Source organism: Loxodonta africana, chromosome 20 (assembly GCF_030014295.1).
Source record: "Loxodonta africana isolate mLoxAfr1 chromosome 20, mLoxAfr1.hap2, whole genome shotgun sequence".
NCBI lineage: Eukaryota > Metazoa > Chordata > Mammalia > Proboscidea > Elephantidae > Loxodonta > Loxodonta africana.
Genome location: NC_087361.1, coordinates 13,718,298 through 13,742,008, shown reverse-complemented (window position 1 = coordinate 13,742,008; position 23,711 = coordinate 13,718,298). Strand labels below are relative to the sequence as shown.

General features: G+C 43.5%; 2 protein-coding genes across 6 annotated transcripts in view; one reads left to right on the top strand and one right to left on the bottom strand.

The window, feature by feature from the left end:
- The window catches only part of LOC100673611 (filamin A-interacting protein 1-like), a 227,999-nt gene extending 218,838 nt beyond the window's left edge, over positions 1 to 9,161 (bottom strand). The window contains exon 1 of the mRNA XM_023559045.2: positions 8,185 to 9,161. The gene's annotated coding sequence lies outside the window, so the exon portion shown is untranslated. The remainder of the gene's footprint in view (positions 1 to 8,184) is intronic.
- Positions 1 to 23,711, top strand: part of CMSS1 (cms1 ribosomal small subunit homolog) — a 418,629-nt gene that overhangs the window by 333,211 nt on the left and 61,707 nt on the right. The window contains exon 1 of one of the 5 annotated variants that reach the window (XM_023559044.2): positions 5,169 to 5,398. The exons of the other annotated variants lie outside the window; for them this stretch is intronic. The gene's annotated coding sequence lies outside the window, so the exon portion shown is untranslated. Of the gene's footprint in view, positions 1 to 5,168; positions 5,399 to 23,711 lie in introns of those variants that run through there. 5 annotated transcript variants of the gene reach the window in all.

Genomic DNA, 23,711 nt, shown 5'->3' with positions numbered 1-23,711 from the left:
GGCAACTTAGAATGAAGCCACTATAAATGCTGTTACTTGACATTTTAAGGTTAGTGACGCATTAGTTAGCTGTTGAATTAGATTAGAAAGCATCGAACTCAAGAGTCACTGCGAGAAGAATAGGCACAGTGGTCTGTACCCACAGGGGTTTCCTTCTTTATCCCCCAAAATCCAGGATGGAGTCCTTAGTGACTTCTCTACCCATTCCCACCCTTCAAAATATTGGTGGCCAGGTTTGCTCTTACTTAAAGAAGAAAGATTAGATGTCATCTGAAATAGAGCCAACCCCAAGATAAATTAAATAAAACCATTAACAGGTAGCTTTGGAAACTAGAAGACTAGAACTACAGAATCACACACTCAGTACCCCCATTTCTCTGCCCTGCCACCACTCTCCCCAACAAAAAGAAAATAATTCCACTTTCCCTGTACCAACAAAGTATGCCCTCCTGACTTTCACAACTCAGTTTTATGCCCTGTCCATTCCCTACCTCCCACCAACACCAAACCAAAAACCAAACCCGTTGCCTTCGAGTCAATTCCGACTCATAACGACCCTATAGGACAGGGTAGAACTGCTCCATAGGGTTTCCAAGGAGGGCTTGGTGGATTCAAACTGTCGACCTTTTGGTTAGCAGCCAAACTCTTAACCACTCTGCCACCAGGGTTTCTCACCAACACCAGTATCTTTGATTAATATTTAGTGAGATTTTCGCCCATATTAAGATGTTTTGATGGGATGGGCTCCCTGCAAAGTGTGGCTTTACTTCAGGAGCCACAGGATCTGGCTCTGCAATGCACTGAAGATCTTGAGCAAGTAAAGATGCACTCAGAGTGTTCGTTGGTCTCTCTTTCTAGGTGTTTCTCAGCAGTAGTGAGGCCGCTAGTGTCACTAGCACAGTGCTGCTCTGAGTGTGGTCTGCAGACCTGAGCTAGTCTGCAAACTGATCTGTCTGCTGCAAGATGAAGTATAGACGTTAAGAGTAAGCATGTAGAAACTTTTATAGCAGTTTGGGAGTCCCTGGGTGGCACAGTTGTTTAAGCACTCCACTACTAACCGAAAGGTTGGTGGTTCAAACTCAGCCAGAGGCACCTCAGAAGAAAGGCCTGTTGATCTACTTCTGAAAAATCAACGATTGTAAACTCTATGGAGCACAGTTCTACTCTGACACACATAGGGTCGCCATGCGTTGGAGTCAACTCGACGGTGACTGGTTTGTGTGTGTATAGTAATTTGATACTGCTATAATAGCCAAGCACATGATTTCTAGTGATGCATCTTTATTGCATTTTACAAAAGTATCAGTCCATGATAGGTGGACAGTAACAGAATTTTGTCCTGTGCCACAGTTAGCTGGGAAGCACTGACGTAGTGTGCTGCTTCTCAAACCCTAACGTATGCAGGACATCTCCTCGAAATGCGGATTGTGATTCTGGGGTGGGGACTGAGATTCTGCATGTCTGACACATGCCCTAGCCCTGCTGAGGCTGCTGGTCAGCTGCCCAGGCTTGGAGGAGGAAGGATCTGGTGGATTGGTATACTTTATGTACTGTTCCCTCTTGAGTAGCCCTTGTTAAAGTTTTAAATGAAAGATAAAACCATTGAGCATCTTGGAGTCTTGGATTTGATTATTTTCAGTAGGAGCTAGGCCAGTTCATTCTTCCTAAGCTTCAGGATGACACTTTGTTACTGTGCCCCTTGTGTTAGGAAGGGGGAAGTTCTGTAAATAGACGACTCTTGTGACCAAACCCCTCCTTAGCCCTCCTTATCTCCCTAAACAAGGAACCTGCCATGTGTGTAGTGTACTGGGCTGGGAGCTAGGGCACTTGGGCTCTTATACTCCATTGCTGTATAGCAATAAATTTCTTTATCTTGATTATTTCTGATTTGTGACCTCCCCCCGCCACCAACCCTTGTAGGGGAACTTAGGAAAGTCCTGATTTTGTCACTGAAAGTCCATGGCCTGGGAAACCTCTCAGCCCCTTGCAAACCTGGATGCTAGACTACCAGCAACCCTGCTTTGTTGAATTTCCTAAACATTACAAACTTATCTTTTGAACTGAAAGAATAGACAACTCTGGTTTGAATGCAAGTGTGTGTGTTGGACTATTAGAGACAGGGTTTCAACAGACCTGGGAAGGCCTAAATTTTAGAGGAATTTATAAATACTTGGCTTGAAGCAGGGAGGCCTGCTGGTGCAGTGGTTAAGAGCTCAACTGCTAACCAAAAGGTTGGCAGTTCAAATCCACCAGCTGCTCCATGGAAACTCTATGGAAAAGTTCTACTCTCTCCTATAGGGTCATTGTAAGTCGGAATCAACTTGACGGCAATGGGTTTTTGGTTGCTTGAAACATTTTTAAAAGACAGGGTTTTCATTCATTTGTTTTGTTTTCGCTTTTGCTTCAGCTCTGTGCATCTTCAGGGAGTGAGGTGACCCTGATCTTTCTCTAATTGTCAAAGTTCAAGTGATAGATCACAGTTGGGTATTGTCAGACAATCCCAGATGTTGCTTATAGACAATGGTGTCCTTCTTAGCCACATCCCAAGCATAGTAAGTAGAATATAGGGTTAGAGCAATGGACATTAGCACAAATACTTACACTTTGTCCTCACGCTACCCAATGACTTTTATTCTTTCCTTACTTTTTTTTTGTTGGTGATTTAGGTGAAAGTTTACAGAGCAAATTAGTTTCTCATTAAACAGTTAGTACACAAATTGTTTTGTGACATTGATTGCCAACCCTGCGATGTGGCAACACTCTCCCCTTCTCCACCCCAGGTGCCCTATTTCCATTCGTCCAGTTTATCTATCCCTTCCTGCCTTCTCATCTTTCCTTTTGGGCAGGTGTGCCCATTAGTCTAGTGTACATGATTGAACTATGAAGCACGGCCCTCACACGTGTTATTGTTGTCCCTTTAAACCAAAAAACCAAACCCATTCCCACTGAGTCAATTCCAACTCATATCGACCCTATAGGACAGAGTAGAACTGCCCCATAGGGTTTCCAAGGAGTGCCTGGTGGATTTGAACTGCCAACCCTTTGGTTAGCAGCTGTAGCTCTTAACTACTGTGCCACCAGGGTTTCCGTTTGTCCTATACCATTAAACCCAATGCTGTCAAGTCAATTCTGACTCATAGCGACCGTGTAGACCTGTCTAATCTTTGGCTGAAGGGTGAACCTCAGGAGTGAATTCAATAATGAGTTACCTACTGGTCCCATTCCAGCTGGAGCAAAGGGGAATGAAGAAGACCAAAGACACAAGGGAAAGATTAGTCCAAAGTACAATGGACCACAACTACCACAGCCTCCGCCAGACTGAACCCAGAACAACTAGATGGTACCCACCACCACTACCAACTGCTCTGGCAGGGATCACAAGCAGAGAGTCCCAAACAGAGCTGGAGAAAAAAATGTAGAACAGAATTTAAATTCACAAAAAAGAAAAGAAGACCAGGCTTGCGGGTCTGACAGAGACTGGAGAAATGCTAAGAGTATGGCTCCTGGGCACTCTTTCCTTGTTTTGCCAAACAAGAATTATGACTGAAAATTTGTGTAATTTTTTTTTAATCAAGTTTTAAATACTTTTAATTTCATTTGAAAAACCAGTCTTTATTTCAATCTCTTGCTTTTCTCCTCCAGTATAAAATTGTTTGCATTGGCTGGGAGGAAGTGCAGTGATAAGTTTTTAAATTTTGAAATGCGAACTGCACCTGCTTGGGATCTAAAACTGAAATGAAAAACACAAGGCTTAACCCCACATGCTCCCTGATCAAATGTGAAGGTTCTTAAAATAGCTTCCTGGGGAGAAGTTAGCAGCAGCTGAAACAAGAAACGGGTGTCCCTCGTCCCAACCTGGCAGTTTAATGCCGCAGCTTACGGGCAGCTGCCTCTGTCCCATTCTTTCGGGCCGGAACCAGCAGTCCTAGAGACGCACAGAAACAGCCCTTGCTTTATCCACATTGCTATCTCCCCCTGAATTCCACTTTCCTAGGCGAGAGATTGCCCCCAGATCCATCATGAGGCCTATCGATCCATTCCAAACCAATATGAGAGAAAAGTAGCCGTAAGCCTCTGAAGAATTATAAAATTAAGAGCAATTCAAAATAATATTCTAGGAAGAATGTAAGAAAGAAGTGAGTCTTGTGTATTTGCTTGGTCATAGCTAGTAATGGTCAGTACTGGCTTTGTTTGGACCCTGCGTAGTTACCTTCCGTGTTGTAGTTACCAGCGCATCAGTTTACTCTGTTAGAATCCATCAGAAAGGCCTTCATTCACTTACCACTGCTCCACCTGTCTGGATACAACTCTCTGCTAGCCACGCTTACTTTTTTTCCACGTGGAGAATGTTTTTCCTGTGATGGTCTCTCTCTTACCCATGATAAACTGCTTCTCCACAAAGGGTCCACTTATGCTTTTGCCAGAAGCAGCATCTGGATGGGGTGGACAGTCGGTCTGATGTGACCTGAAGATGTCTGCTTCTAGGCTGGTGGCACTCACCAGCAGTTTCAAGTGCCATTCCATTCGCATGTAGATGAATATACCATATTGTTTCTGTCTTAAAAAGTCACCAAACTTTTAAACAATCTTGAACGAGGTGGTAATGTTTTCTTTTTCATTCTTATCACTCAGAATGTTTGGTTTTGTGTTTTTTTTTTTTAATTTTATTACAGTGGTGTTGGAAGTTGGTGCAGAGTTAACAGTCCAGTTCTTCCATATTCTACTTCAGTTTTCCACCCAAAAATAGAAGGAAAAGCCAGGCGCCTGTATCTCTCTTAGCAACCAGACTGATTTTTCAAAAGTCAAAGGGAAGAACTATAAGGAGAATACCCAGAGAGGGAACAGAGGCAGGAAAATTGGGGTGGGGTGAAGAAAAAAATGGAAACTCTCTCCTAGGCATGGTGTTTCCACTTTGCTAATACCACCTTCGGAAACCCTGGTGGCGTACCAGTTAAGAGCTGTGGCTGCTAACCAAAAGGTCGGTAGTTCAAATGCATCAGGCGCTCCTTGGAAACCCCATGGGGCAGTTCTGCTCTGCCCTGTAGGCTCGCTATGAGTTAGAATCAACTCAAGGGCAACGGGTTTTTGGTTTTGAATACCACCTTCAGACGGTAAGTCCGAGCTATGAGTACTCATGTTGAAAACTGAGAATTTTTTCTAGTCCTTCATTCAATAAAGTGCTTTGTGAGGTTATGCCTTAGAAAATTAGCTGGGGTGGTGGTCCTGGTTTGTGCTTCTCTTGAACAGGGAATGCCCATCCCTGCCTTTCCTGTTGAACAGGTCACTGTAAGGAGCAAATGAGCGGCTAACATGAGAGTTCTTTGAACACCGTAAGACACCCACGAGGTTGCTTTTGCTGTTGGGAATAATGCCGTCATAAAAAGACTCCACAGCTGAGGTGAGAAACAGAACTTCTGTTCTGTCTGTGTGGCCCCCAGCGCTAGACTGCCTGTCTCGCACAGATTAGACAGGAACAGCTTCAACTTCCATCAGGTTTGAAACCCAGGTGGCTTTGAAGCTATAACACAAATTTTGTCCTAATGTCTCCCTTTGGACTTCTGTCTGACCCGATTCTGAAGAAATAAACAGTGTGTGTATGTGAACCTTTTGCTAACATTTGTAGCTTAAAAAAGATACATCAGCATCCGTCACAGAAGGCTCAAGTATAGCACTAAATGTATATTCCAGCACTACTGTTCAACGCTGGAGTTGTTTTATGGAATTAGCTCCATACCTTGCAAATGCTAATAAGCCTTTTTAAAGTAGAAAAATATTTCTTTGGTCCTTAACTCTTGTTTTAATCGGAAGTGAGGGAGAAAATCCTTACCACGGGAGACACCACGCAAATTATACAGACTTAAACCCCTAGGAATTGGCCTCTCTGTGCAGACTCCTGTACTCAGGAAGTACGGAGACCATGTTTGCCTCATTCACTTCTGTGCCCCAGCAACCAGCACAGGGCCTGGCACATAGTAGGCACTCAAAAATATTTGATGAGTGAATGAATAAACAATTGAGCAAGCAAAGTAAGCCCTTTGCTATGAAAATGTTTCCCCAAGTTATAACAAAACAAGGCTCTCTGAAGCATAAATAGTAAATGGTGCTAGTCATAGTTCTCTTCTAAGGAAAGCAGAGCGGCTACGGTTATTTCCTTGAGTGTTTTTAACATTCAAATATTAATGTTTTAACATCCAGACATTGGAGAGGTGAGGCATGTATTTCAGTGGCAATGAAAATGTTGCGTTAGGTTTGGCAAAGAATATCGTGAACTCTGTTCTGAAGAGTACAAACCTGTTGCCTTTGAGTCGATTCCAACTCATAGCGACCCTATAAGACAGAGTAGAGCTGCCTCATACAGTTTCCAAGGAGCACCTGTTGGATTCGAACTGCCAACCTTCTGGTTAACAGCCGTAGTTCTTAACCACTACCACTACAAGGGAAACCAGCGTTTCCCTTGAAGAGTACAAGGCCCTTTATTTTGGGTTTTTCCACATCCTTGGACTTGTCCAGCTCTTGGCAAGTTGCAATGTCAGCCTCCTACAACAGTGCTCTATCAAAAGCACCATCATTTTGAAGCCACAACTAAGTGTCTCCATCTCCAGTGACAACGCCACTACCTAAGGCCAACTCATGGCTAACTAATTCCTTATTTCAGTAACAGTTTAAGTAGGACTGACAATTACACATGAATTTTAACAGAAACTAAACTCTTTTTTAAAAAATTCATTCCCTTTCTTAATATTCAATGCTTTTCTCTGCCCCCAAATTGTCACAGAGTATTTATGCATTGGGTGTCATAAATTGTCCATTGTTCTGGGAAATTACTTGGAAAGCTCTCACCAGAGTAGACCTGTCTTAATTACCCCACATGCTTGTTGTCAGGAAGTGGAGATAGCCCATGGAAATTATCGCTGCCTCTAGAAATTTCTAATAGCAAACAGCTCTTAAAGTGTATGCTGATTTTTAGTTAGGCGTAATGGGAATTTCTTAAATAGTTTCAAACTGATAACTATAGAAAATTATTTAATTTGAAATATTTGTTTCTGAGGGATAGCAGATTGATTAACTGCCAAGTGTCACTGTAGGAAAAACATATTTAGTTGCCCCTGGAGGAGCACTGCCATAGTTTGAATGTGTTCACCTCTGTAATACCCCCCACCCTTCCCGCCTTTATGCAAATCTAGTGCACACGTGGAATGTGGTGAGTGCAGGTAGGCAGTACCAGTATTGTACCCTTTCTGATCCTTCCTGAGACTTCGGGAGATCGTGAAAAAGGGGTCATCAGTTGTTACGAAGAGAAAAAAAGAATGATCGAGTATATCACAAGAATTTTAGCTAAACAGGTATCTGTTACATGGATCTCCCGTGTTTAAAACTATTCAGCTCTAAACATTGAATAGTACTTTCACTGAGCAAATATAGTTAGCAGAACTTTCTCTGCTATCATCGGCAGCAGTCTGCCCACCATGGCATCATTCACCATTGACATTGAGGTGTGACGTGCCCATGGATATCAAGTCACACTCTTTAGGTCAGTTACAGAACAAGCTCTCGGTAGCTATCTCCCAAGACCTTCCAAAAACCCTGTCTCAGAAATCTGCGTCTGCTCTCTGGCCCCCATTCATCGAATTTTATCAAAGAAACGTGAACAGTGTAAAGAAACAAAAAACAAAAGGACTCTATTTGCTGTTTTAGGAAGCAGCTTCTTACCAATCTTTCTATGAAAAGAAAATCTCTCCTCTCCAATCCAGCTATGCACTATACTTCTCCATTTTCATCGTACTGTGATAACTTTGAAATTATGTATTGGTTGTTCACATCTGCTTACAAAATCCAGCTATGAACAAGGAAAGTCCTTTGCCCAAAATTATTTTTAGCCGTTTGTCTTTACTCTTAAGAGGAAGGGAATTTAAAATTTCGTTTTGGTTTTCTTTCTTGCCTGCCAATTTAGCAAAACTCAACTATCGTCAAGATCATTCCAGTGTACTGCTGGTGGCTTTTAACTCTTACTGACCTACAAGGCATCATCAGCCATAAGCTCTTCATCATACCTGAGATTTACTGCATGCCCTCATGTAATATCCGAAGATCCCTCTGGTGAGCAGTGTTGGCAATCCCGGACTGTTCAGTGACACAGAGTCACCACCCCCAGACCTGCTTCTCAGCAAGGATAGGGACGCTTACCTTATTGTGCAGGTACCTTTGCTTGATCGAACAGGGTAGTTCTCTCTTCTTATCCCCACCAAAGTCCAGTTGTGGAATCCGGGGACCAGCAATAATGTTTTCTTCTTTTCTTTTTGGGTACCCTCTCGGTTTTCGTTTTGTGGGCTTCAAAGCCACAGACAGTTTGCAACCGGGGGTCAGTAACAGTTCCGGCAGTTGTGCGAAGGATAGACAATGGGGAGCCCAGTACAGGCGGGGCCCAAACACTAAATATGACCCTCTTCCTTCTCCGGGCAGCGTCCTTCATACTCTGAAGACAAGTGACCTTGCTGAAACCCTCAGCCCACAGCTTGCCAGTCTCCACGGAAGAAAGATTCTGACTGGACTGGGCTGCAGGATGAGGCTACCCAAAAGCAAGGAACCATCTGCCCGGTGCAGACAAGTAGAGTCAGGTATAGGCTCTGCGAGTGTGTGTCTGTGTGAGTGTGTCTGTGTTTCCGTGCCTGTGCCCAGCAGCTGCTCTCCAGATTAGAAGACACCACTCTTTGGCAGGCCACTCTGAAACACCCTCTTGGGTAATTTCAGATTCATGCGCACATCTTGGCTGAGAGAAGACGCCTGCCAGGCACAACCTGGGCCCCCCTCTCTGCCTTGTTGCTGCCCTAAATACACTATGAACCACAAACCAATAGCAGCCCCAGCATCTGAAGAACACATGCCCACATGGACATTTCATTGCGCCTCACTTTGTACCTTGCAGCCATGAACTGGTGCAAGCCTTTTCTGAGATTTAAGTAACAAGGGCGTGACCTCTTCTTTGACAGCCGTAACCCAAGGCACCACAGAGATGCGCTATTATTAACGCTGTGTTGAACTTTAATTTGAATGCCTGTCTGTTCCATTCAGTATCATATGAGACTGAAGTGCAAAGTGCTGAAGCAACTCGAGAGTAATATCCAAATGGATAGTCGTACTGTTATTGTTATTCCAGACTTTCATTGTTGTATTATTCAGGTATTAAAATAAATCTCATACCTTAGACGGCTAACATTTGAAGAATCTAATTTTCTTTAAGTGGCATCACTTGTTCCTTTTAGAGGGCGGAGTTCATTTATTCAACAAGTATGTATTGCATTGCCAGTTATGTATCAGGTTTTCTATTAGACAAACCCACCACCTGCCAGGTTTTCGGTGCATAAAAAAACAGTTGTCTTCGAGTCAAGTTTGACTTGTGGCGACCCCACATATGTCGGGGTAGAACTGTGCTCCATAGGGTTTTCAGTAACTGATTTTTCAGAAAGAGATCACCAGGCTTTCTTCTGAGACAACTCTAGGTGGACTCAAACCTCGAACCTTTCAGTTAGCAGCCAAATGCGCTAAGCATTTGTACCGCCCAGGGAGTCCTTTCAACTTATGTCATTGTTGTTAGGTGCTGTCTAGTCGGATCCAACTCCGAATGAAACCCTGCCCAGTCCTGCACCATCCTCACAATTGTTGCTATGTTGGAGCCCATCGTTGGAGCCACTGTGTAAATCCATCTCGTTGAGGGTCTTCTCTGTTTTGATGACCCTCCATTTTACCAAGCATGGTGTCCTAATCCAGGGACTGGTTCCTCCTGACAACATGTCCCAAAGTACATGAGATGAAGTCTCGCCATCCTTGCTTCTGAGGAGCATTCTGGCTGTACTTCTTCCAGTGCATGGTATATTCAATATTCTTCTCCAACGCCATAATTCAAATGCATCAGTTCTTCTCTGGTTCTTTATTCATCATCCAGTTTTCACATACACAAGAGGCGATTGAAAATACCATGGTTTGGGTCAGGCACACCTTAGTCCTCAAGGTGACATCTTTGTTTTTTAACACTTTAAATAGGTCTTTTGGAGCAAATTTGCCCAATACGATACGTTGCTTGATTTTTTAACTGCTGCTTCCATGGGTGTTGATTGTGGATCCAAATAAAATGAAACCCTTGACAACTTCAATCTTTTCTCCCTTTATCGTACTATTGCTTACTGGTCCAGTTGTGAGGATTTTTGTTTTCTTTATTTTAAGGTATAATCCATTCTGAAGGCTATAGTCTTTGATCTTCATCAGCAAGTGTTTCAAGTTCTCTCCACTTTCAGCAAGCAAGGTTGTGTCACCTGCATATGGCAGTTTGTTAATGAGCCTTCCTCCAGTCCTGATGCCATGTTCTTCTTCATATAGTCCAGCTTCTCAGATTAATCTATTTGCTCAGCATATATATTGAATAAGTATGGAGAAAAGATACAACCCCGATGCACACCTTTCCTCATTTTAAATCATGTAAATTTTAAACCCTTGGAGCCCTGGTAGTGCAGTGGTTAAGAGCTCAGGCTGCTAACCCAAAGGTCGTCAGTTCGAGTCCACCAACCGCTCCTTGGAAACCCTATGGGGTAGTTCTACTCTGTCCTCTAGGGTCACTATGAGTCAGAACCAACTCAATGGCACGTAACAACAACAGTATCCCCTTGTTCTGTTTGAACAACTGTCTCTTGGTCTATGTATAGTTTCTACATGAGCACAATTAAGTGTTCTAGAGTTCTCATTCCTCGCAATGTTATCCATAATTTGTTACAGCCAAATGCCTTTGCATAGTCAATAAAACACAAGAAAACATCTTTCTGGTATTCTCTGCTTTCAGCCAAGATCCACCTGACATCAGCTACGCTATCCCTGGTTCCACGTCCTCTTCTGAATCCAGCTTGAATCTCTGATCGTCCCCTGTCAATGTACAGCTACAACCGTTTTTGAATTATCTTTAGCAAAATTTTACTTACATGTGATATCGGTGATATTGTTCAATAATTTCCACATTCTGTTGGATCACATTTCTTTGGAATGGACACAAATATGAATCTCTACCAGTTTGTTGGCCAGGTAGCTGTTGTCCAAATTTCTTAGCATAGATGAGTGAGTACCTCCAGTGCTGCATCCATTTGTTGAAACATCTCAGTTGGTATTCCATCGATTCCTGGATCCCTGTTTCATGCCAGTGCCTTCAGCACAGCTTGGATTTCTTCCTTCAATACCATCACTTCTTGATCAGAAGCTACCTCCTGAAATGGTTGAATGTTGACCAATGTCCTTTGATACAGTGACTCCATATATTTCTTCAGTTTTCTTTTGATGCCTTCTGCATCATTTAGTATTTTGCCCATAGAATCCTTCAAAACTGCAACTCGAGGCTTCAGTTTTTTTAGTTCTTTTAGCTTGAGGAATGCCAAGCGTGTTCTTCCATTTTGGTTTTCTAACTCCAGGTCTTTGCACATTTCATTATAAATATTTCATGATAAAATACTTTATGAAACAGTAGCCATTTATTATGTTATAGCTCTTAATTACCCATTTGCACAGGATAATTATTCCACTAGGCCTTTATTCAAGACCTAACATAATTGTCTACGCTTATATATAATCCTAAAATATAATTATCGAGTTTCATCTCAAGGAAAGCTTCCTCTAGCCCATTAATTAAACTTTAAAACTGAGCCCAAGACAGACAGCCTGTCAGTATCTACCAAAAGTGGCTATCTGTACAGGGAGGAAATAGAAGAATGTATTGGGCTGATTTGTAGGTCCCTTGCCAGATAACTGAAGTAATGCCTATGTCTACGTAAGTAGAACAGATTATCTAAAGATGTCATATTCCCACCTATTCACGGGTGACCAAGCAGTCAAGTAAAGATGGGAAGTATGAAGAAAAAATATTCCTGGTCTCTGATGGTCATTTTTCCATTGACTGTCTGAGCTTCACCTTCCTCCTCTATGAAGGTTTTGCGCTTAAAGTGATGATGTTTTAGTTCCATTTTAGCACAGACATTCTGTGTGTCTATGATTTGATGACTTGTAGGTGATCCAGGAAAGCATAGCCCTGTCTTTTTGCTAGACTCGCCCTAACGGTTATTATGGCAGTTATCTGCAAGGTGTCGAGAGAGGTATAAAGTGCTAGTTCTTGAAAATATGGTGTGGTTTAAACTAATTTGTCCATTTTTTTTTTGTTTGTATGAATTTTCAAAAGAAGTTCAGGGCTCTCAGGAGCAGAGCCGGATCAAAGGACATCAGACAGCATCCCCAGGTGTGCCTTTCCCTTTCTTGACTCAGATCCCAGTTCCCATTCTTCCCACTGTTCCCACCACCCTGGTGGATTCTGTTCCCAAGGCCCCCATTGCTTAGCCCCATCTTACCTGCAGTCTCACGATCTCACAGTGGCCGGCATACTTGTCTCCCCCACTAGACCAGTTGTTCCTGGAGGCCAGAGATCATCCCTTCTAACATTGTAGCCCCAGCCCCTAGCTCACACTAGGTGCACAATAAAGGACACACTGAATGAATGAAGAATCAAAGCCTCTTTGACCTAGCGAGCCAAGGATGGGAGAAGCAGCCTTAGAACAGCATCTCAGTTAGCTGGAAGGTAAAGAAATAAGACCCCCTCACACAAGGAAAAAAAAAAGCCACTGCCATTGAGTTGAATTCCACCTCATACCCTATATCAAAAAAACTAAACCCACTGCTGTCGAGTCAATTCCGACTCATAGCGACCCTATAGGACAGAGTAGAGCTGCCCGATAGAGTTTCCAAGTAGCACCTGGCAGATTTAACTGCCGACTTCTTGGTTAGCAGCCATAGCACTTAGCCACTACGCTACCATACCCTGTAGGACAGAGTAAAATTGCCTTATAGGGTTCCAAGACTATAAATCCTTAGGGAAGCAGGCTACAAAATCTTCCTAGTACGTTTGAACTGCCAACCTTTTGATTAGCAGCCAAATGCTTAACCACTGTGCCACCAGGGCTCCTTAAGACATAAGAAATGCATACATATTTAAACATATCAGTAATTTTTAAATTCCAGGTTTTAAACTTTTTTCCTAACAGATATTTTTGCCAGCAGCCAAACTAATTAATTCAAATTTCAAATACTATCACCTCCTGAAAAAAAAAAATTTTTTTTTTTGAGGGTGGGATTAATGACCTATATATCGAAATAAATGTGCTGGATAATCCACAAAATAGAAAAGTATCTCCAAGTAAACCAGCCCATTTAGGAAAACCTGGTGTAATGAAAGGCACCTCTCCCTCCTCTCCCTTCCCTTAGAAGCCTACCTGTGGGCAGTGTTCTGGAATTATACATGGCTTGGGGTTTCACATTTCTCTAAAGTGATAATAATACTAAGGGGTTAACTTAAACAAACAAACAAAAAAAGATGTGGAAACATGTTCTTGACCTCTGAATCTGAATCTTGTTGTTGCAAATAAGCTGTAGTCTCCTGTTGCCGGGGGCTATTTCTTCATACACTTCAAGAATGCCAAAATACCAGGAGACAGCTGTTTTAGCTCTGAGATGCTCCTCAAGTGTCCTGTTTTGATGTCATTATGTAATGCTTTCTCTTGGCATACCTATCATCATCAGTATCCTTGTTGATGTATATCATTGCATAGCTCTCTTCACTTTTTCATCCATATCATATTTCCAAGTGGACACTGGTTATCAGAAAATTAGAGGAAAAAAAAAGGAATCAATTCCAGCCACAACTCATGTTTGATCAATGTTTTCTCCTTGGCTAGAAAGTTCTTTATAAATAGGAAAATACATGAGTTAGAAGTCTTTCTCCCTTCCTAGCCCTTCTTCTCTTTATTTCATTCTCATCTCGTTTTCCTTATTAATTTCACCTCTTATAAAGAAGTGTGTGTTCACCAAATTGTACACATGAAAAACGTTGAACTGGCAAATGTCACATTATATATATATTTTACAAATAATTTAAAAAAATCAATTTAACACCTATACTAATCTTTCAGAAAGAAAGGATGGCATTACATTTTTGTTTATAATATCTTCAGTATGATATTAAGAGCTGAATATAAGTGCCACTTATAAAAAATTTTTTTTTTACTTATATTCAACTCTTAATTGCTTGCTTTAAAAAAAAAAAGTGCTTGTTTAATTTCTCTGCTCAAATCTTGCCTTAGCCACTGTTCTGTCTGATAGCCTAAAGGACAGGTGTACACAGCATAAGCCCAATTTTCAGTTCACTTCAATGGATATTTGCAGAGTGCCCACAATACACCATGACCTGTTCTAGGCCTTGGTGCTTGTTGTAGTTTCCTAGTGCCGCTATCACAGAAATACCACAAGCGGATGGCTTCAACAAACAGAAATTTATTCTCTCACAGTCTAGGAGGATAGAAGTCCTAATTCAAGGCACCAGCTCCAGGGGAAAGCTTTCTCTCTCTGTCACCTCTAGGGGAAGGTCCTGGTCATCAATCTTCCCCTAATCTAGGAGTTTCTCAGTGCACTCAGGAAACCAAGGGAAAAGTCTAGTCCTAAGGCCTGAGCAAAGCAGAGAAAGGCTGACATTCATCCAGTATACAAGTATCCAGGAACCACCCCAGAGTCTCCAGAGAGCGTTTGTAGGCAATAAGACAATTCTAGAACTCCTTTCTGGTACAGCTGGCCTGCCAGATATGATCTTCCCTGGTCGAGAAACCAGACAGGGCACAGTCTGAAGACTCAAGACCATCATTTTAGCCCCTGGACAGGGCTGAGGAGTCAGGGACTGGCATCCAGGGTGCTTCTGAGTTTCCAGGCAACTCCGTGGTTCAGCAGCCCACATGAGAGCCAAGTGGCAGAGTGATGATTGATCTTGCCCTCAGGCCAGCTTCACAGTAGCTTCCCAGGACTGTAGTGTGCTATCTGTTCTTAGTGGTCTGAGGCTTGACTTTATGGTTCTTTCGTAATTTTTCTTAGGTTAAGGAACACTGTGCTGCATACATAATAGCAACTCTGCTTTCAACCCCAAGTATCTTTAAATGAGAAAGAGCTAACCACCCCGACCCAGTGTTCAAAAATCCATTGTGTGTCAGACCTGGGGTTTTAAAGCAATCCTTTTGACACATTCTAATTGTAGCCATATTTTGGTCTCCATTCTCTCAGCCTCTCGAGCTCAGTCAGGGTGGTCCTGGTTGAAGTGAATACATGAAAAACCTCTAACAAAACGCCAAGATTTATGGGAGTATGATAGTATTTGTGGTAGTAAAAACATAAAAAGAAGGTGTCTCTTTTTTTTTTTTTTTCAATTTGGCATCTTCAATTATACTTACTTCATTCATCCATTTAACAAAAATTTGCTTGCTGGGTCCAGGCACTATCCTAAACACTGGGGAACCCCATTCCCCATTGCCATTGAGTCGATTCCGACTTACAGCAACTCTGTAGGACAGCGTAGAACTGCCCCATGGAATTTCCAAGGAGCAGCTGGTGGATTCAAACTGCCAACCTTTTGGCTAGCAGCCGTAGCACTTAGCCACTACGCCACCAGGATTTCTGAACACAGGGGAGGTGACATTGAAACACAGATGTTATTGGTCCCTGCCATCTTAGAATTTCAAGTCTTCAGGGAGGAATCAGGAAAAACACATTATAAAATGAACCCAATAATGATAGCTTGTGGTAAGTGCTTTGAAAGAAAATCGTGACAGAGGAATAGGTGGGCAGGGGAGGGCCTACTTCAGTATCAGGGGAGACCGCTCTGAAGAGGTGACATTTAAGCTGAGTCGTGTGAAGGAGCCAGGCAGGTTAGAGCAGAGCTGGTATAAGAACAATCAGCCTGAAGCCACGGAGGTGAGAAAGTAGCTGACAGGTTCTAGGAGCCCACAGAGGCCAGTGTGCCTGGCTGTAGTAGTCCAAGGGGGAGCGTGAGGGGAGATTGAAGGGGTAAGTGGAGGCCAAGTCAGGGGGTCTGTGGTTCCTGGTACAGAGTATTGGTGTTCTTCTAAATATGAAGGCAAACCACTGTGGAGTTTTAATCTGGAAAGTTACACGGTCCTGTTGAAGATTTTTAAAAGATCTTCCTGGTTATCATGTGGAGAATGGAGGGGGTCTGAGCAGATGCTGGGGGGCCAAACACTGCCTGAGCCAAGGTACTGCTAGGCCATACGCAGGGGTTGTCCAAGGGTGGTGCCCTGGAAATTCACTGCCTCTAGGCAGCCCATTATTAGTTTTTCCTCACACTGATTTTCTTCTAAATGCCCAACGCATCCCTCTCTTTGTCTGGTGGCTAATAGAAGAAAAGGTGCCAGAAGCACTGTCTTTCAGCTGAGCCCGACATCAGGTGAGCCATCCAGGCAGGGTCCTGGCCCTAACACATCATTTGTATTTTACAGGCTGGTTAAATTCATGCCAATTTCCCCCTGTTCTTCAGCTTTGTTCCTACTACATAGAAGGTATTCGATAAATGTTAGTTAAATTGATTTTACTTGGATTTCACATATTCCAGTGGTCAGGGCTAGAGAGGCCCAGTGCCTTTACTTCCCTTCTGGAGATGGTGCGTGTCAGTGGGTCAGTGTCGTGGCTCTTAAAGGGTTGCTATTTTCAATCTACGGTAGATGCAGTTCAAGGGTAAATAAAATGACTTTCTGCTAGAATTAAAGGTGCTGTGTACATGCAAAAAGGTTTTTTAGAGCATCTGGTTAGAGTTTAATGTGACTGAAGAAAAATCACTATATTTTTCATGTGTCAATTACTCAAATGTGGCTAAAAGTGTGCTTTGGAGATTTTCCAAAATAAAAACTCTGAGGTGAGAGATATTTCAGCCCCAACAATAATTTGAAAATTGGATGTTGGAATAACAACTGTTTTTTCAACTGTCTTAACTCTGTCACCAGCACTGTGATGATTTGATTACATGTAACAGATGGGATTTCTGACCATTAAACTGCACACTTCAGCCACAGGCATCAGCCTTTCCCTTCTTTGCTGTCACTGTGAGTCAACCTGGGGGCAGAAGTGAGGATGTGGGAGAAAGTGGGAGGTGGGGGGTGGGTGATCCTGGGTGACTCAGGGGCCCAAGCAAACCAGCCATGGGGTGAACCCCGCCCTCCTCACCGTCCTCATCAGCTAGCATTGTCTTTCGGGCACCTTGCTTGACTGTCAGGGACATCCCAGAAGAGGAAATACATCCCCAAAGGGCAAAGGGCCATCTGGGAGGCGTGTGGGAAGGAAGGGGACACCCTCAGTGAAGCGATGGGTGTAAGGCCTGTGATGCAGTGCCTGGCACAGAACAGTCACTCAACGCAAGGTGGCAGCTGCTGCTGCTGCTGCTGTTATTTTTATCGTTAATGGCAGTGGTTTATAAATTGATTAGATGTATATGAGTCTCGCATTGTTGAATACCAGTTTTCAGATCCACCTGTTTCCACTTTGTTCCCCTCCCCCACCCGCCTCTCCCTGCAGAATCCCTCTGGAATGCTTGACCCTGCCCTTCAATAAGGGCCGTTGTCCTAGTTTACACCATTGTGGTTCTCTCATCATTCCAACATCTCCATCTGGCAGTTGCCATTCCTTTTCATCACTGCTCTAAATCTCTTTACTGGAGGAGGTAAGCCTGGAGCAAGGAGCCTGGGTGGCACAACGGTTAAGCACTCTGCTGCTAATTGAAAGGTCAGTGGTTTGAACCCACCCAGGGCCTTCGAGGGAGAAAGACCTGGTAATTTGCTTCCATAAAGATTACAGGCTAGGAAACAGTTCTACTTGGTCACGTGGGGTAGCTATGAGTCGAAATTGACTCGGTGGTAGAAACAACAACAAGCCTTCAGAAGTGGAAACAATTTATACCTGTCTGTTTTTAACCGTTCTCTACAAGGGAAATGGCGTGTGTCATGCCGCCTTTAGGGAGTCCCTGTGTGGCACAATGGTTAAGCACTGAACTACTAACCAGAGACACCTCAGAAGAAAGGACTGGCAATCTGCTTCAGAAAGGTCGCAGCCTTGAACGCCCTACGGTCACAGGAGAACTGCCCTATGGAGTAAGGCAGTTCTACTCTGCACGCACAGTTGTCGCCAGGAGTCAGAATCAACTCAACAGCCATGGGTTTGGAATTTTTTAACGCTGCCTTTGATAAATGTAAATTCTCATCAGGTTGAAAGCATGTCAGATAACTGTTGCTGAGGACATAGTGGGTTCCTGGTTCCTACTGGCTACACCATTCCAGCCATGCCACTCACCCCGGGCTTCCTGCTCTTTCCCGTATGCAGGGTGGTTGTGTTATCATCTCACCTCTGTGCTTCTCATGCCAGAACATAACTCGGTTAATTTCTTCAGTCATCTCCTGCCATTTGCTCAGGAGCTCTGTGATCTCAGGTGCCTCGCTTTGCTGGAAGGGCAGAACACATCTGATCCCTCACTTAGAGAGGCAGGAAAGAATCGTTTCAGTTACGGGCCTGGGAGACACATCTAAGGGTAAAGAAAGGAGTTGCTATTTCCCTGGCCAGCTACTGCCTTCCATCTGCCCCAAGCCCACCCTTGGAAGTCACCAGCTGGGCATCTCAGTGAAATACATGCTGTAATGGGTCAAGTAATTCACAGGCAGGGTTCTGTTTGGGCTGTAACCTGACTCTAATTGCTGACCTCAGAGAGTGAATTTCATATGACATAGCACCTTAGCTGGGTGCTGGCTTAGAAGTTTCCACTCCCTGTCAGCCAGATTGCTTTTTCTATTTCTGGGCTTGTCGTGTTCCTGAGTCAGATGGACCCAGACTCTTCCTGTGGATGAAAGGGGCATCCTGCCTTGGATGTGTTTTCTGCATGTATAAATTATAAAGAGGAAAAATTCTCTGTCTGTTCTTTGGCAGAAAAGTTAAGGGAAACTGGAGGGTTGAGTGAGGAAGGTATGAAATAGCCAGTATAAACAAACCCTAGCCCTAGGGCCTGAATGCGGCAAGATGTATAACATAGAAAACTGGACTCGGGAATAATGCCTTTCTCTATTAAAAACAGTCATCATAAGGAACTTATGATGGAAAGGGCCATGTTAATATTTGCCACTCACCACCAAGTTAAAACAGTTTACAAAAATAAATAAAACATTTCTGAAGAGCTATTTATTCCTGTGTCCACCGTGGGTGGGTTTTTGTCTCTTCCCTGTGATGAGTGTGGAAGCAGACTCCTTGCCCATCTCCCTGAGCCCCGGACCTGTCTCAGCAACTGGTGAACTCACTGGGGCCTCACCTGCTCTGACTACTGTAAATGGAATTTGGTGCACTTTTCACGTTCTTTAAAATACAATGTGGTGAGTTCTTTTGGATACTGAAAAAACGATGTAAAAACCAAAATCACCTTTAAAGGCCTAGTTCAAAGCTGTTAAATGATCAGAGGAAGTTGCTGTCAATTTTGACTTGTGTTGTAATTATGAAGGAGTCTCTTGGTGGCACAAATGATTGTGGATTAGACTACTAACCAAAAGATTGGCAGTTCAGTCCCACCCAGAGGTGCCTCGGAAGAAAGAAGTGTCAACCTGCTTCCAAAAGATCAGAGCCACGAGAACCCTATAGAGCTCAGTTCTACTCTGAAGCACATGAGGTCACCATGAGTCGGAATCAACTTGACAGCAACTAGTTTGGGGTTTTTTTGGTTGTAATTATTATTGTTTTTGTTAGGTACTGTCGAGTCGATTCCGACTCATAGCAATCCTGTGTACAACGGAACGAAACACTGCCTAGTCCTGCACCATCCTCACAACTGTTGCTATGTTGGAGCCCATTGTCGTAGCCACCGTGTCGGTCATCTCATTGAGGGCCTTCCTCTTTTTTGCCGACCCTCTACTTTAGTTGTACCTTTCCAGAGGAGTTGATTTGTTGTTCGTAGTGGTGGTGGGGGTGGTGCTGGTGATGGTGATGGTGGCCTTGGTCATGGTGGTCTTGGTGGTGGCGTTGGTGGTAGTGCTGCTGTTGTTGGTGGTAGTGGTCTTGGTGGTGGCGTTGGCGGTGGTGGTGGTGCTGCTGCTGCTGCTGGTCTTGGTGGTCTTGGTGGTGGCACTGGTGTTGGTGGTACTTCTGCTGGTGGTATTCGTGGTAGTGGTACTGCTGTTGGTGGTGGTAGTGGTGTCATCACTGTTGTTGTTTTAGCCTCTACCCACCAAAAAACTTAGCCTCTGGGTACCCTAAATCACCAGGTTTCCTTTTGCACGTTGGCTCCTAGAAACTTAGAATAAAACATTTTTTGCCCTGTCAGTAACAAATTTATAGGTCTTTCTAACATCTTTACTGCAACTCTTAGATTCATTTCAGGTCGAACCTTTATTTTTCTTTCATAGTCACTCACACTTTTAATTTATACTATCATATGTTTTTGTAACTGTGTAAGCTGCCTTAAATTCTTTCTAGAATAAGATAGTCCACAGTTAGCTAACAGCTAGATATTTAAAAAGTGAAATAAGAAAGTTGGGCCAAGAGGGAAGGAGGGAACCAAGGAAGGAAAGCCTGTAGGCAGTCTATGCATGACTCAGTAATTTAACCACCCCAAGTCTCAGTTTCCTCACCTGTAAAATGCTGGCCTCCAGCATTTTTGTGGAGGTCAAAATCATTTTTAGATAATAAATGTGAGCACACTTTATAAATTAGAGAGTTTGATGCAATTGTGTTGTAATTATTTTAAGGAGATTTAATTGAGCTTGGGGCCGTGGTGGCACAGTGGTTAAGATCTCAGGCCGCTAACCAAAAGCCACTCCTTGGAGACACTATGGGGCAGTTCTGCTGTGTCCTTTAGGGTCTCTATTATGAGTCACAATTGATTCCATGGCAATGGATTTTGTTTTGTTTTATTTTAATTAATTGAGGCAATTCTCCATTGTCTCGCCCTTGGCCTAATCCTCATCTCTACCCAATAGAAAGAGCTTTCCTAAAGTGAGTGCGTCTCTTCTGAGAGGGCCTGGGCCCTCTGAGAGCCTCCCTGGGATTCCCTCTAGCACGAAGCTTGACCTTAGAGCGCCACAGAGCTTTGAAGGATGACTTTGAAATCTCTGAGCCTGGCGGAGCTTCCTACCTGAACAGGTCAAGAGTACCCCGTCTCCCACTTAGAAATGTATAGGACCAGCATGTCATTGTTGACCCACTGTCAAAATTAAAACCTCTTGGAGAGGTTTCTGGGGGATGGGGGTGGGCATAGAGACAGCTGTTGGGGATGACCATTTCATCATTATTGCTAATGATCTTGTTAGAAATAGTTCTGCTCTGAGGTAAGATGAGGCAGAAAAAAGGCTCAGAACCTATCTGATCCATTCTTTTTTATTATTATAATTATATTTTTATTGTACTTTAGATGAAGATTTACAGAACAAACTAGTTTCTCATCAGTTAGTACACATATTGTTTTATGACATTGGCTAACCACCCCACGATGTGTCAACACTCTCCCTTCTCAACCTTGGGTTCCCTATTGTCAGCTTTCTTGTCCCCTCCTGCCTTCTAGTCCTTGCCCCAGGGCTAGTTTGCTCCTTTAGTCTCGTTTTGATTTATGGACCTGTCCAATCTTTGGCTAAAGGGTGAACCTCAGGAGTGACTTCTTTACTGAGCTGATAGGGTGTCTGGGGACCATACTCTCAGGGTTCCTGCAGTCTCTGTCAGGCCAACAAGTCTGGTCTTTCTTTTTGAGTTAGAATTTTGTTCTACATTTTCCTCCAACTCTGTCCGGGGCCCCCTATTGTAATCCCTATCAGAGCAGTCAGTGGTGGTAGCCACGCAGCATCTAGTTGTACTGGACTCTGTCTGGTAGAGGCCATGGTAGATGTGGTCCATTAATCCTTTGGACTGATTTTCCCCTTGTGTCTTTAGTTTCTTCATTCTTCCTTGCTCCCAAAGGGATGAGACCAGTGGAGTGTCCTAGATGGCCACTTACAGGCTTTTAAGACCTCAGATGCTACTCACCAGAGTAGAATGTAGAACATTTTCTTTATCAACTATGTTATGCCAGTTGTATCTGATCCATTCTTGTCAGAGACCAGTTATCTTCTTAAAGCAGATGCTTGTCAGGTAAAAGCCTCTTCTGGGTCCAGGATCATGTTCAAGCCCAGACTCTGCAGCACAGCAAACAGGTAAAAAACAAAATCCAGGCGAGGGTGAGAGACTGCGCTATCTGTATGGGAGCGCTTGCCCTCTGTATAACCACCGAGGGACCTGTCACCTGGGCAGGGCTCTGCAGGTTCCCAAGTCTTGGTTCTGAAAAATGGAGATGATAATGAGGGTTAGACTGCCCATGTAAAGTGCTTAGAATAGTGCCAGTTACTGGGGATGAGGGTAGGTTAGGTATCATGGACTGAATTGTGTCCCCCAAAATATATGCCAACTTAGCTAGGCCATGATTCCCAGTACTGAGTGATTGTCCACCATTTTGGCACCTGAAGTGATTTTCCTATGCATTGTAAGTCCTACCTCTATGATGTTAATGAGGCAGGATTAGAGGCTGTTGTGTTAAGGAGGCAGGAATCAATCTACAAGATTAGTTTGTGTCTTAAGTCAATCTCTTTTGAGATATAAAAGAGAGAAGCAAGCAGAGAGACAGAGAGAGCCTCATACCACCAAGAAACAGGAGCCAGGAGAATAGCGCATCCCTTGGACCCAGGGTCCCTGCACTGAGAAGCTTCTCGACTGGGCAGGATTAATGACAAGGACTTTCCCCTAGAGCTGACAGAGAGAGAAAGCCTTCCCCCTGGAGCTGGCACCCTGAATTCGGACTTCTAGCCTATTAGACTGTGAGAGAATACATTTCTGTTTGTTAAAGCCATCCACTTGTGGTATTTCGGTTACAGCAGCACTAGGGAACTAAGACAGTAGGGAAGGAGGTGACCTCTACAATCTGGCCCAGCCCTCCCTTAGAGCTTATTTTCCACAGAATCCCCTTTGTGCATCTGGACAAAGGACTTCCCCTGGCTCTTCTCACATCTGTGACTTTGCATGTGTTGTTCTTTCTCTGGTCTGCGCACTGAACTCCTGCTCTTCCTCTGACATCCAGACCCTTTCCAGGTGCCTTCCTGACACTCACCCCCAGATGCTCACCCTACAGAATGCAAAGCTTGGCTACTAACCAAAAGGTCGGCAGTTCAAATCCACCAGCCACTCCTTAGAAACCCAATGGGGCAGTTCTGCTCTGTCCCATGGGGTCGCTATAAGTCAGAATCAACTTGACAGCAACGGGTTACAGCTTCTCCTTGTCCCCTCCTGCTGCACACTCTGCACATTGCATTGTAATTGTTTTTGTCATAAGACTGATTATTAGATATTATGTTTATTTCATTAAGAATCCAAGTGAAATTCTAATTTATCTTTTTTAAAAATTATAGCCAATGGGTAGAGAGGTTGTTAATGTTTTTTACAACTTTAAACATCATTAGAAATTCTATACTGTGAAAGACAAGCCAAGACAGCTAAATGCGTATTTTTTATTGAGGTATAATTTACATTTATGGGAATAGAACTTAGCTGTACTGCCCAGTCAGTTTTGATTAATGCGTACCAAGACACAGCACTTCCATCACACCTGGAAGTTCCCTAAGGAGCCTTCCCAGCCAATCCCCCCTACACACACACACACACACACACACACACACACACACAGAAGCAACCACTGATCTGATTTCTATCACCACACCTTGTTACTGCTGTTAGTTGATGCCAAGTGACCAACTCATAATGGCCTTATGTACAACAGAATGAAACATTGCGTGATACCGTACTGTCTTCAGGATCCTTGGTAT